The sequence below is a fragment of the Apium graveolens genome, chromosome 6, assembly GCF_009905375.1.
Source record: "Apium graveolens cultivar Ventura chromosome 6, ASM990537v1, whole genome shotgun sequence".
In the NCBI taxonomy this organism is placed as follows: domain Eukaryota; kingdom Viridiplantae; phylum Streptophyta; class Magnoliopsida; order Apiales; family Apiaceae; genus Apium; species Apium graveolens.
Genome location: NC_133652.1, coordinates 283623089 through 283637288, shown reverse-complemented (window position 1 = coordinate 283637288; position 14200 = coordinate 283623089). Strand labels below are relative to the sequence as shown.

Here is a 14200-nt window from a genome sequence, read left to right as displayed (position 1 = left end):
GAGTTATCCTCTAGGTATTTGTTGTTATTGTCTAACAAGCAAATAGGGGGAGATTGAAAGGCATATGTTAAGCCTATTCGTTTATTCAAGGATTTAACTCAACTCAAATAAGAATGTAACAAGTAAATAGTGGATCAATCGTCAGAGAGATCTCACAAAGTAACATCTGTCAAAGGATAAAGAAACATTGTTCATCTGCAGACTTGAAGATTCACTGGAAGAAGTTCAAGAATTTGATCATGCCTCAGTGATATAAATCAAGATCGTGGATTTAATCAAGTGACAGAGATCTCGTCAAGGTATCAATTTATTACAAGGATTCAATCAGAATGTTAAAGTCAAGACATGAAGAAACGTCACAAAAGTTAGTCACTCATGAACCAGACAGTACATCGAGTGTCAGCATTGAAGTGACGGAATTGATTCATAAGTCTCGAAGATTGTCTGAAGAATGGATGCTGCTCAGAGATAGTATTAATTCTCTATTAATTTAATTAAGTCATATAATTTAATTAAGAAAATAAATTCTATCTGCAAGGATTAATTTATTGATTAATTGAATTAAAGTGATTAATTAATTTAGAATTAATATTAAGGATTTTCAGAATGTTAATTGATTAAAATCTGTGATAATTCTAAAAAGACAACTGATTGAACTAGCATGACAATCGGTATGACAATTGATAGTCATACCGAATGTCTTGCTAAGTCAGTTAATTGAATTGATAGAATTTTCAATTAGAATAAAATCAATTAAGTATTCAGAAAAACAATTTCATTTGAACTAATATGACAATCGGTATGACAATCAATAGTCATACCGAAAGTCTTGCTAGTTCATTTTAATTGTCTTCCTAGCTCTAATGAGATTGTCTCACCGAAAGTCATTCAAGCTTAAAAAGATTGTCACTGCAGTTCAACAACTTCGACTGTTTTGATAAATAGAAGCAGAAGACATCATCTCAATATATAACAGCAAAAACAGAGCAGCCAAAAAAACAAAAAAAACACAGAACAAGAAAACACAACAGAAAAATAAGAGAAAATATTTCATCCTTAATCTGCTTATTCAAGATCAAATATTCTAGCTTGTTAATGTTAAATCCAAACCACTAGAATTACTTATCTTGTTCTTGTATATCAATCTAGCGGATTAAAATCCCTAGAACTTAATCTCAAATCGCTTTTAGCATTTGATCTTTTAATTACAAAAATAGAAAAAGTTCATGTCGAATTTATTCTAAATTTGTAATAATTGATTTGAGATTAAACCCTTGTAATCGATACCGTAGTTGTAACACCTTTCAAGTTTAATAAAAGTTTTATTTAACTTGAATTTTGTTTCACAATTTTATTCCGCATTTTATTCGACGAAACGGTATTGTTTGCATTCAACCCCCCCTTCTACAAACAAATTGGGACCTAACATTTAGTTATTATTTTCTTGTGTTTGTTTATCATGATTTCATATGAACCCATGATGGCGATAAGTTCTATTATGGGCTAATCGTGATCATGGGGTTGCAACGGATTTATTATGGAATTATTTAGTTAATTGTTTAATACTTTAGTGTGTGATGATTGCATGATATCTAGTATTGGTTGTGCGTATTCGTCTTATGTGCGTCGCGAACATATAAGATAGGGTGTTAATCTCTTGTGAAGCGACGGTGGATCTTGAGATTTAGAACTTGCCATGCTAGCATAGGTTCATGTACGTTGAGCATGATTAGTGGGTAACTCTAACAGTTTTATTTGCCCTATGTAATCAAAAAGGAATAACTTGAGCTTAAATCATTGTGTTGTCAATTTCTGTAGACATATAGGAACTCAGCATAATTGATGACTATTCAACTTCTATCTTAATTGTGGATGCTTGGTAGAATGGTATTAGTACAATGAAAGTTGGTTTTTATCAGTTTCGTGTTATTCAATTAATATCATCACTGTCACATGCTAAAGGTAATAACAATGGCTATAGAAGGAAGTAATAATGAAGTTGTGATCTCATGAGTGTTTTATTATTGATAAATTGAAGTGTTAGTTAAGTGGTTAATTAAGTAGTTAATTATAGTTAATATTTAATCAACAATTTTAAGTGTTATTATCTTAACATTGAGAAGTAATCATACATTGGTGAGTGAGTTTAATTAGACAATAATTTAGTCTGAGTCTCTGAGGGAACGAACTAGAAAATATTCTATATTACTTGCGAACGCGTATACTTGCGTGAATATTAGCGCATGTTTTCGCCCTAACAAGTTTTTGGCGCCGCTGCCGGGGACTCGGCGTATTTGTTTAGTTTATGTACTTCCCATCATTGGTCATTAGGACTCAGTGATTAGGACGTAGTTGTAACGCCCCCAAATCCGGGGTCAAGGGATTTGGTCGTCACTATGAAACCTCAATCCAAAATAACCTGTTAAATCAAATAATAGATGCCAGCGGAAGATATTTAACATAAATGACCCCAACTAATCCAAGATCTTTTAAGGTTACAGTTCTAGAAACAAGATATCCAAATTCCACAATAATTTTTTTCACTTTCTTTTAAAACTCTTTTCAATAATTCTCAATATCCAAACTTAACCCGCTAGTATAACTTCGAAATGAAGTATACTAGGCCTAAATAAAATACACAACTATAATATAATATAATATAAACAACTTTACATAATAAAACTTACACTAGTCCGCAAACCCTGGACCAACCACCTTCCAAAAGCTTCTTCTTTGCTTCCTCGAATTACGCAGCTAAACAGCGCAAGCTAATCCTCACTGGAGGTTAAATTTGAAAACAGGCAAGTATGAGCGGAAGAAATGCTCAGCAAGTTAATTATAACATATATAGGGTTGTTTTGATATAAAACCGACATCTGCATCAGCGCAGAACATTTAAAAATCATAATTGCTGAATCATAAAACTTTAGTTAAGGAACCCCAGAATTGATTCCTTAATTGTATTCAAAACCATTTTGATATTCTTGAGCGACATGCTTCAGCAATACTTTGAATCTTGACGAGAATAAAACTCGTAAAAACAGTGTTTACGGAAATATGGTAAACCACAATAACATGAAACAATGATCAGGGAATGAATCATAAACTTTACCCAAAACTCAACTCTTGATATTAATACTTATTTTGTTATCATATCAAATTAGATATCACTACGAACTTTGATGCTCACAACATCCCATACTGAAGTCAACACCAATCATCTGTACTAATACCACCTTTGATATTTAACAACAAACTAAGTATTCTCAAAATCAGAAACTGAATCTAAACTACATTTCATCTTTTATCCGAAAACAAAATACTTAATAATCTTTCCTTGTAAGATGTCAAAAGCAATATAATAATTTAGATTGGAATCCTCGAACGACGGTGTGTTGCCGCCGGTGATCAGCCGCGGAGCAACACCGGTATGCCTAAGCATATCCAACTAAACAAAGGGGTACCCAAGGCACATATCGGCCTAGCAAGGTGTTATATCCTGTATAACACATAACTCACACTGGACCGCCGCCACGGCCTCTTACGCAACCATCCAATCTTAAAAACATTTTATTGAGAGGGGTCATAATACTCGACACCCTTAAAAACTTTTATTCCCCCATTTACTTGGGCAGAAAAACCAAAACAACGTCATCTTTCTCAAAATCCAAAACATTTGTAAATCCAATAAGTTGATAAGTAAAATCACTTAGCTATTCTGAACATAGAATAACAGAAGAATATTTGCATGATAATTCAGCGATATGTAAAACATTTATCGATTCTAAACTGAGAATAGGAAAAGCAATACTTGCATGATAAGATTTAAAATAAATATGACTTGAACAATAAGTGATGATAGGGATACTTGCATAATATGAATCGAATTAAACGTCACTTGAATGATAAGTGAGGTTAGGGCACTTGCCTTTGGGTTTTAGCAGTTAGTCACACTCGCAATGACGCATCTATTCTGACATTCTGTCTTAAAGTATCACCGTCTTTCTTTTCAACACTTCACCGATATGCTGCTCCTGCGATTGCTAGAAGCCAGATACCCAATACCATTCCATCTCATTCCTTATCCAACGTCTTGTCCCGATCAACTCGAGAGATCCGCATCTATAATTAAAAGATATAACTTTAATCGTCTAAACGATAACCACTCGACGAACTACGCGTCAAAAGCCTATCGTCTACCCATACGATAACCCGCACATAAATATAACAGACAAATACAGGACTCTTGATCCACATATACACGTAATTCACATAGCATGTAAATACATAACTCATGTATCACATAATTTATAACACACATCCCTCGATTTGTCAAAAGGTTCGATTCGGTATGTTTAAAACTAAAATCAGATCAAAAATGTGATTTATATATCAATAATCGACTCAGAATAACTTGTAAAACAAGCGACCTTTCGAAACAAAATGATTTGGGTCTCGAAAGTATTTTTATTGAAAGCAGAATATTTTTCTGAGTCTGTACGCGTTCGTTTCGTATTAAACGGACGAACGATTAATTTATTATGAATTTTTGAACATTTTTCGGAATAAAAACAATCTCCGAATCATTTAATAATAAAATAATAGGGTTCGAACACCCTAAAATAATTTTATAAGAATTATCGAGCTTGAAAAATAATTTAAAATAATATTTTAAAGCTCGAACTATTTTTTCAGAATTTTTAAATCATAAGAAATAATTAACTCGAATTAAATAATCAATTAAAATTCATTAACTAAATAATTTGGATTTATTTTCGAATAAAAATAAAAATAATAATCTTTAGAACTAAAAATAATATTTTCTTGGAAATCGGACAGCACCTCCTCTATTTCTCGGACTGCCAGTCGATATCATATCGACACAACCAACAACAATCAACACAATACTTTATATTTACGCGTATAAACACTCCAGAAATGAATAACACGACCACCTGAACCAAAACTCAGACCAAAAGTGACTTCTCCAACAATTTCTAAAAATTGTGAAATAAATATATAAACACTAACATGCTATAATATACACAAGTACGAAGGCGGAATTTCAGAATCGTTACCCAAAATAAATTCTGATCACCCCGAAGAGAAAATCTGATGTCCGGAAAATATCTCCAGAAAAATCCGAAATTAATGGCGATAGATGTATACATGCTGAGATACCATGTGGAGTAATCACCACCTACAAACTCTTTTTCTACTCCCCGAAAATAAATTAGAACGGAAATATAACGGAAATATGCCCCGCAATTTTTCTTCTCAAAACCTTGCAATATATATACCTATGCGTAGGTATTGAAGCGCTGATCGTTTATATATATACCAATTGAAATTTGGATGAACGGTTTGTAAGATATGAATTTTTGAAAATTAAAAGTATATAAATATACGATAGAGAGGAGAGACAGAGGAGACAGAGGGGAGAGAGTAGACAGAGAGGTAGAGAATGGGGCGGGGGGGCGGCAGAGGTGAAAAAGAATAAGGGGGAGGGTATAGGCGCCGGGGGGGTGGGGTGGGGTGGGTAGATTAATTATCTGATACACTTTGTTTTTTTTTTTTGTTTTTTTTTTTAATTATTTTTAATAAATAAGCTGTTGCCAAGCATAGATTAGAAGCATAAAATTTTGACACGTACTAACGATAATGCCACGCATCCTTATTTTCATCTGCAAGCCCCATTTCTGTCCCGCATTACGCTGTTTAACGAACCAACTTGCGTGTAAAAATAACCCACAAATTATCAAAATAATTTTAAAATTTCCAGAATAATTAAAAATTAGTAAAATAAAATTTTCATAATTTTAAAAATATTTTTGACTTGCGCTCTATACCCGCATTATACGATTTAACGAACCGAGCTACACTTAAAACAAATTCAGAAAATCACGAAAATAGTCTTAAAATGTTACAAATATCCCGAAATTTATAAAAACATAAATTTCGAAATTTTAAAATAATTTTTGAAACGCAGTTTATACCCGCTTTTTGTAATTAAACGATTCAACGCGCGGGTAAAATTAATCCTAAAAATTCCCAAAATAATTTTAAAATTCTTAGAATATTCCTAACTTAGATAAATATGAGTTTCGTAATTTTTGAAGAATTTTGGAATTAAATACGGATTTTACAAATAAATGAAATCAGAAAATCATACAGGGCTAAATAATTGATGAAATATTGATTTCTAAATTTTATAAAATCCCAAATATAATTATTGTAATTATAAAACCATAAAAACAATTTTAGAGACAATTCAAGTATTTATGCAAATAAATATCCGAAAATAGATTACCTAGCTGCTAAGTAACTATAAAAATGATACAATTTAATACCATATTTGGATAATCATCAAAACCGAGCTTTTTATAAAACATCATATACGAAAATAATGTAAAAATATCCCGTCTCTCGAGAATACGGATTTTGTTGATTACCGAAATAACTATCGTATCGAAAATCTTGCGTCGGGCCGCGCACGGGTCAAACCGTAATCCGGATTGAAAAAGTCAAAACACGGAAAATGTCCGGAATTACCAGATTAGGTTAGGAAGGAGTTTTCGGAAGAGTTTCGGGTTGTAAAAACGCAAAAACGGTTGAAGTCGGATGATTCCCGGCTTTATAAAATAATTTTGGTAATTATTCAGAAAATAATTAATAATTCATAAATTAATATAAAATCATCTAACAGTCCAAAAATTACCAGGAAAATATCACAATTATCTATATTTTATTCTGGACATATAATAATTCAAACACTCAAATAATATCACATATAAACACCCAAACATCAATTCCACTTATCAGATAATTCACCAAAATTCACCTAAAATCACATAAATAATTCCAATTAATAGTAATAATAATATTTGAAAATATTGGATATTACAATCTACCCACCTTATAAGGATTCCGTCCTCGGAATCAGCAGACGACAGTACTAAGGGTTTTCTAACCAACTTTCCGTCACACCGCCTTACTTTGACTTGACCAGGATACTCAACTTAACTTGATTGGCATACCTTCGAATATTTGGAATGATAAAATCATGGAGTTTCAAAAAGAAAAGAATCTGATGCCATAACGGGACCAAAATCTGAATTTGAGAAAAAGTATTGTTGAAATAAAAGAATAACTGAGAGATCAATATGATCAAATGAACTTGGTATTGCGTGCCCAAATTAAGACACTACTAAAGGTTGTTAACCTTCATGTATTCACAATACACACAAGTGATGGCGTCCCATCCAACTCCTATCACACAGACAGGGATACCTTGTGTCCCCTATAGTTAGGGTTGTTCATCTCAGTCAGAATAAAAGAATATGAAAGAAATTGAAAATCAACTGAATAAAGCTGACAAGATTTCAAAGCTGACATTTCTGAAGGAAATGAAATCCAGAGAACAAAATTATGTCCCCAAATGAGCAAATGGTGTCACATCATCAAGAAACCATCCACCAAATAAGAAAATTGGAATTAATTACCATAAGTTGACAGAGCTATCAAAACCTGAAAAAATAGGCTTCATGACAACCTCTGGCACATTTAAAACACAGATAGGATTGAAAATGAGTGTTAGGGAATATATCCTCTAACAATCACTTCTTTTGAGAGATGTCAAAATGAATTATAGAAATAGAAGGTATTGCCAAAGTCTTAATATTTATCTTCAATTTGAACTCTTCAGTTGACTCGCCCTCTGATTCTAGACGCTCTTTAACGTTCCAAAGATATCAATAATCTCCATCGTCGTCGAAACGTAGTAGCCTCGAAAGATTCCACAATAGAAGTTTGCAGCTTCCTAGAGCTCCATCCGGCTCAGCACAATCATCTCAAACGAATGCGCCTATCTTAACTTATTCGTTGGTACTATATCCAATAGTCCAACAGGAACTTGATATGAGCTCAAACGTCCTCACATAGCTATACACACTCCTACACACTCTCGTTTCTAGTTTACTATAACCTCAGCTCTGATACCAACCTGTAACGCCCCCAAATCCGGGGTCAGGGGATTTGGTCGTCACTATGAAACCTCAATCCAAAATAACCTGTTAAATCAAATAATAGATGCCAGCGGAAGATATTTAACATAAATGACCCCAACTAATCCAAGATCTTTTAAGGTTACAGTTCTAGAAACAAGATATCCAAATTCCACAATAATTTTTTTCACTTTCTTTTAAAACTCTTTTCAATAATTCTCAATATCCAAACTTAACCCGCTAGTATAACTTCGAAATGAAGTATACTAGGCCTAAATAAAATACACAACTATAATATAATATAATATAAACAACTTTACATAATAAAACTTACACTAGTCCGCAAACCCTGGACCAACCACCTTCCAAAAGCTTCTTCTTTGCTTCCTCGAATTACGCAGCTAAACAGCGCAAGCTAATCCTCACTGAAGGTTAAATTTGAAAACAGGCAAGTATGAGCGGAAGAAATGCTCAGCAAGTTAATTATAACATATATAAGGTCGTTTTGATATAAAACCGACATCTGCATCAGCGCAGAACATTTAAAAATCATAATTGCTGAATCATAAAACTTTAGTTAAGGAACCCCAGAATTGATTCCTTAATTGTATTCAAAACCATTTTGATATTCTTGAGCGACATGCTTCAGCAATACTTTGAATCTTGACGAGAATAAAACTCGTAAAAACAGTGTTTACGGAAATATGGTAAACCACAATAACATGAAACAATGATCAGGGAATGAATCATAAACTTTACCCAAAACTCAACTCTTGATATTAATACTTATTTTGTTATCATATCAAATTAGATATCACTACGAACTTTGATGCTCACAACATCCCATACTGAAGTCAACACCAATCATCTGTACTAATACCACCTTTGATATTTAACAACAAACTAAGTATTCTCAAAATCAGAAACTGAATCTAAACTACATTTCATCTTTTATCCGAAAACAAAATACTTAATAATCTTTCCTTGTAAGATGTCAAAAGCAATATAATAATTTAGATTGGAATCCTCGAACGACGGTGTGTTGCCGCCGGTGATCAGCCGCGGAGCAACACCGGTATGCCTAAGCATATCCAACTAAACAAAGGGGTACCCAAGGCACATATCGGCCTAGCAAGGTGTTATATCCTGTATAACACATAACTCACACTGGACCGCCGCCACGGCCTCTTACGCAACCATCCAATCTTAAAAACATTTTATTGAGAGGGGTCATAATACTCGACACCCTTAAAAACTTTTATTCCCCCATTTACTTGGGCAGAAAAACCAAAACAACGTCATCTTTCTCAAAATCCAAAATATTTGTAAATCCAATAAGTTGATAAGTAAAATCACTTAGCTATTCTGAACATAGAATAACAGAAGAATATTTGCATGATAATTCAGCGATATGTAAAACATTTATCGATTCTAAACTGAGAATAGGAAAAGCAATACTTGCATGATAAGATTTAAAATAAATATGACTTGAACAATAAGTGATGATAGGGATACTTGCATAATATGAATCGAATTAAACGTCACTTGAATGATAAGTGAGGTTAGGGCACTTGCCTTTGGGTTTTAGCAGTTAGTCACACTCGCAATGACGCATCTATTCTGACATTCTGTCTTAAAGTATCACCGTCTTTCTTTTCAACACTTCACCGATATGCTGCTCCTGCGATTGCTAGAAGCCAGATACCCAATACCATTCCATCTCATTCCTTATCCAACGTCTTGTCCCGATCAACTCGAGAGATCCGCATCTATAATTAAAAGATATAACTTTAATCGTCTAAACGATAACCACTCGACGAACTACGCGTCAAAAGCCTATCGTCTACCCATACGATAACCCGCACATAAATATAACAGACAAATACAGGACTCTTGATCCACATATACACGTAATTCACATAGCATGTAAATACATAACTCATGTATCACATAATTTATAACACACATCCCTCGATTTGTCAAAAGGTTCGATTCGGTATGTTTAAAACTAAAATCAGATCAAAAATGTGATTTATATATCAATAATCGACTCAGAATAACTTGTAAAACAAGCGACCTTTCGAAACAAAATGATTTGGGTCTCGAAAGTATTTTTATTGAAAGCAGAATATTTTTCTGAGTCTGTACGCGTTCGTTTCGTATTAAACGGACGAACGATTAATTTATTATGAATTTTTGAACATTTTTCGGAATAAAAACAATCTCCGAATCATTTAATAATAAAATAATAGGGTTCGAACACCCTAAAATAATTTTATAAGAATTATCGAGCTTGAAAAATAATTTAAAATAATATTTTAAAGCTCGAACTATTTTTTCAGAATTTTTAAATCATAAGAAATAATTAACTCGAATTAAATAATCAATTAAAATTCATTAACTAAATAATTTGGATTTATTTTCGAATAAAAATAAAAATAATAATCTTTAGAACTAAAAATAATATTTTCTTGGAAATCGGACAGCACCTCCTCTATTTCTCGGACTGCCAGTCGATATCATATCGACACAACCAACAACAATCAACACAATACTTTATATTTACGCGTATAAACACTCCAGAAATGAATAACACGACCACATGAACCAAAACTTAGACCAAAAGTGACTTCTCCAACAATTTCTAAAAATTGTGAAATAAATATATAAACACTAACATGCTATAATATACACAAGTACGAAGGCGGAATTTCAGAATCGTTACCCAAAATAAATTCTGATCACCCCGAAGAGAAAATCTGATGTCCGGAAAATATCTCCAGAAAAATCCGAAATTAATGGCGATAGATGTATACATGCTGAGATACCATGTGGAGTAATCACCACCTACAAACTCTTTTTCTACTCCCCGAAAATAAATTAGAACGGAAATATAACGGAAATATGCCCCGCAATTTTTCTTCTCAAAACCTTGCAATATATATACCTATGCGTAGGTATTGAAGCGCTGATCGTTTATATATATACCAATTGAAATTTGGATGAACGGTTTGTAAGATATGAATTTTTGAAAATTAAAAGTATATAAATATACGATAGAGAGGAGAGACAGAGGAGACAGAGGGGAGAGAGTAGACAGAGAGGTAGAGAATGGGGCGGGGGGGCGGCAGAGGTGAAAAAGAATAAGGGGGAGGGTATAGGCGCCGGGGGGGTGGGGTGGGGTGGGTAGATTAATTATCTGATACACTTTGTTTTTTTTTTTGTTTTTTTTTTAATTATTTTTAATAAATAAGCTGTTGCCAAGCATAGATTAGAAGCATAAAATTTTGACACGTACTAACGATAATGCCACGCATCCTTATTTTCATCTGCAAGCCCCATTTCTGTCCCGCATTACGCTGTTTAACGAACCAACTTGCGTGTAAAAATAACCCACAAATTATCAAAATAATTTTAAAATTTCCAGAATAATTAAAAATTAGTAAAATAAAATTTTCATAATTTTAAAAATATTTTTGACTTGCGCTCTATACCCGCATTATACGATTTAACGAACCGAGCTACACTTAAAACAAATTCAGAAAATCACGAAAATAGTCTTAAAATGTTACAAATATCCCGAAATTTATAAAAACATAAATTTCGAAATTTTAAAATAATTTTTGAAACGCAGTTTATACCCGCTTTTTGCAATTAAACGATTCAACGCGCGGGTAAAATTAATCCTAAAAATTCCCAAAATAATTTTAAAATTCTTAGAATATTCCTAACTTAGATAAATATGAGTTTCGTAATTTTTGAAGAATTTTGGAATTAAATACGGATTTTACAAATAAATGAAATCAGAAAATCATACAGGGCTAAATAATTGATGAAATATTGATTTCTAAATTTTATAAAATCCCAAATATAATTATTGTAATTATAAAACCATAAAAACAATTTTAGAGACAATTCAAGTATTTATGCAAATAAATATCCGAAAATAGATTACCTAGCTGCTAAGTAACTATAAAAATGATACAATTTAATACCATATTTGGATAATCATCAAAACCGAGCTTTTTATAAAACATCATATACGAAAATAATGTAAAAATATCCCGTCTCTCGAGAATACGGATTTTGTTGATTACCGAAATAACTATCGTATCGAAAATCTTGCGTCGGGCCGCGCACGGGTCAAACCGTAATCCGGATTGAAAAAGTCAAAACACGGAAAATGTCCGGAATTACCAGATTAGGTTAGGAAGGAGTTTTCGGAAGAGTTTCGGGTTGTAAAAACGCAAAAACGGTTGAAGTCGGATGATTCCCGGCTTTATAAAATAATTTTGGTAATTATTCAGAAAATAATTAATAATTCATAAATTAATATAAAATCATCTAACAGTCCAAAAATTACCAGGAAAATATCACAATTATCTATATTTTATTCTGGACATATAATAATTCAAACACTCAAATAATATCACATATAAACACCCAAACATCAATTCCACTTATCAGATAATTCACCAAAATTCACCTAAAATCACATAAATAATTCCAATTAATAGTAATAATAATATTTGAAAATATTGGATATTACAGTAGTAGTTACTTACTCTTTTCGGTTGTGTTTTAGGTACTTTCGCAAGCATTTATGCAAACTCGTTCTCGTGCTCACAAGAGGACTTTAGATACAGCTGAGGAGACAGACGAAGTTCTTGATATTCCGGAGAAGTTAGATTTTGAGGATTAGGATTCAGGAACTGAGCAGAAAGAACCAGTAAACATGGGATATCGTATTGTTCAAGCTGATCAAGCTCTTATGGATTTTTCTCGGCCTAAAATTGATGACATTCAGTCAAGCATCCTTCATCCGGCTATTCAAGCTAACACCTTTGAAATCAAGCCGGGCACTATTCAGATGGTGCAGAATTCTGTTTCTTTTGGAGGAGCGGCAACTGAAGACCCCAACATGCACATAAGGAATTTTGTCGAGATCTGCAGCACTTTTAAGTATAATGGCGTGACTGATGAGGCTATCAAGTTGAGGCTTTTCCCATTCTCACTGAGGGATAAGGCTAAAGACTGGTTACATTCTGAACCAGCTGGGTCCATCACTACGTGGCAAGATCTTGCGCAAAATTTTCTAGTGAAGTTTTATCCAATGGCAAAGACTGCTGCTATGAGGAGTGCTCTTACTAAGTTTGCGCAGCAACCTACAGAATCTATGTGCGAGGCTTGGGAACGCTACAAGGAAATGTTGAGAAAATGTCCACATCATGGAATGCCGGATTGGATGGTGATCACTGGTTTCTATAATGGTTTGGGGGCCCAATCTCGTCCCATGCTCGATGCAGCAGCTGGAGGAGCCTTATGGGCTAAAAGCTATACTGAGGCGTATAATCTTATAGAGACGATGGCTGCAAATGAGCATCAAAACCCAACTCAGAGGATGACGTCAGGCAAGGTAGCAGGTATTCTGGAAGTTGATGCAGCCACCGCTATTGCAGCCCAGCTCCAAGCGCTATCAATGAAGGTTGATTCTCTGGCTACGTATGGAGTTAATCAAATAGCTATGGTTTGTGAGCTTTGTGCAGGTTCTCATGCTACGGATCAGTGTTCTCTTGTCAATGAATCTGTTCAGTATGTGAATAATTATCAGCGACAACAGTAGCCTGTGCCAGCGACCTATCATCCTAATAACAGAAATCATCCAAATTTCAGCTGGGGGAATAATCAGAATGCTATTCAGCCACCATATCAGCAAGGAGTGAGTAAACAGTTTAACCCACCTGGATTCCAGCAACCACAGCAGTATGCTACAAGGCAATCATATCCTCAACAGGGAAGTGCAGCTGCACCTACTAGTGCTGATTTTGAGGAACTTAAGCTGTTGTGCAAGAGTCAGGCGGTTTCTATCAAGACCTTGGAAAATCAAATTGGTCAATTAGCCAATGCAGAGCTCAATCGTCAACCTGGCACTCTTCCCAGTGACACGGAAGTACCAGGCAGGAAGGAAGCTAAAGAGCAAGTCAAGGCTATTACCTTAAGGTCTGGAAAAGTAGCTGATGCTGAAAAGGCAAAAGAAGTAGAAGCTGAAATTAGAGGTGAAAAATCTAAGCAAAAGGAGAAAGCGGCGGAACCAAGGAAGACTATTGTTGAACACACTCTGCCTGAGGCTAATACAGGGGAGAAACATCTCTATCCTCCACCACCTTTTCCTAAGAGATTGCAGCAACAAAAGCTGG

The 14200-nt window shown here is 33.9% G+C and overlaps 1 non-coding gene across 1 annotated transcript; it reads right to left on the bottom strand.

Moving 5' to 3' along the window:
• Positions 1-13131: 13131 nt before the first annotated feature.
• Positions 13132-13238, bottom strand: LOC141669312 (small nucleolar RNA R71). Its single transcript, XR_012553599.1, has one exon. It is a non-coding gene; the product is annotated as a small nucleolar RNA R71 (small nucleolar RNA).
• Positions 13239-14200: the final 962 nt, after the last annotated feature.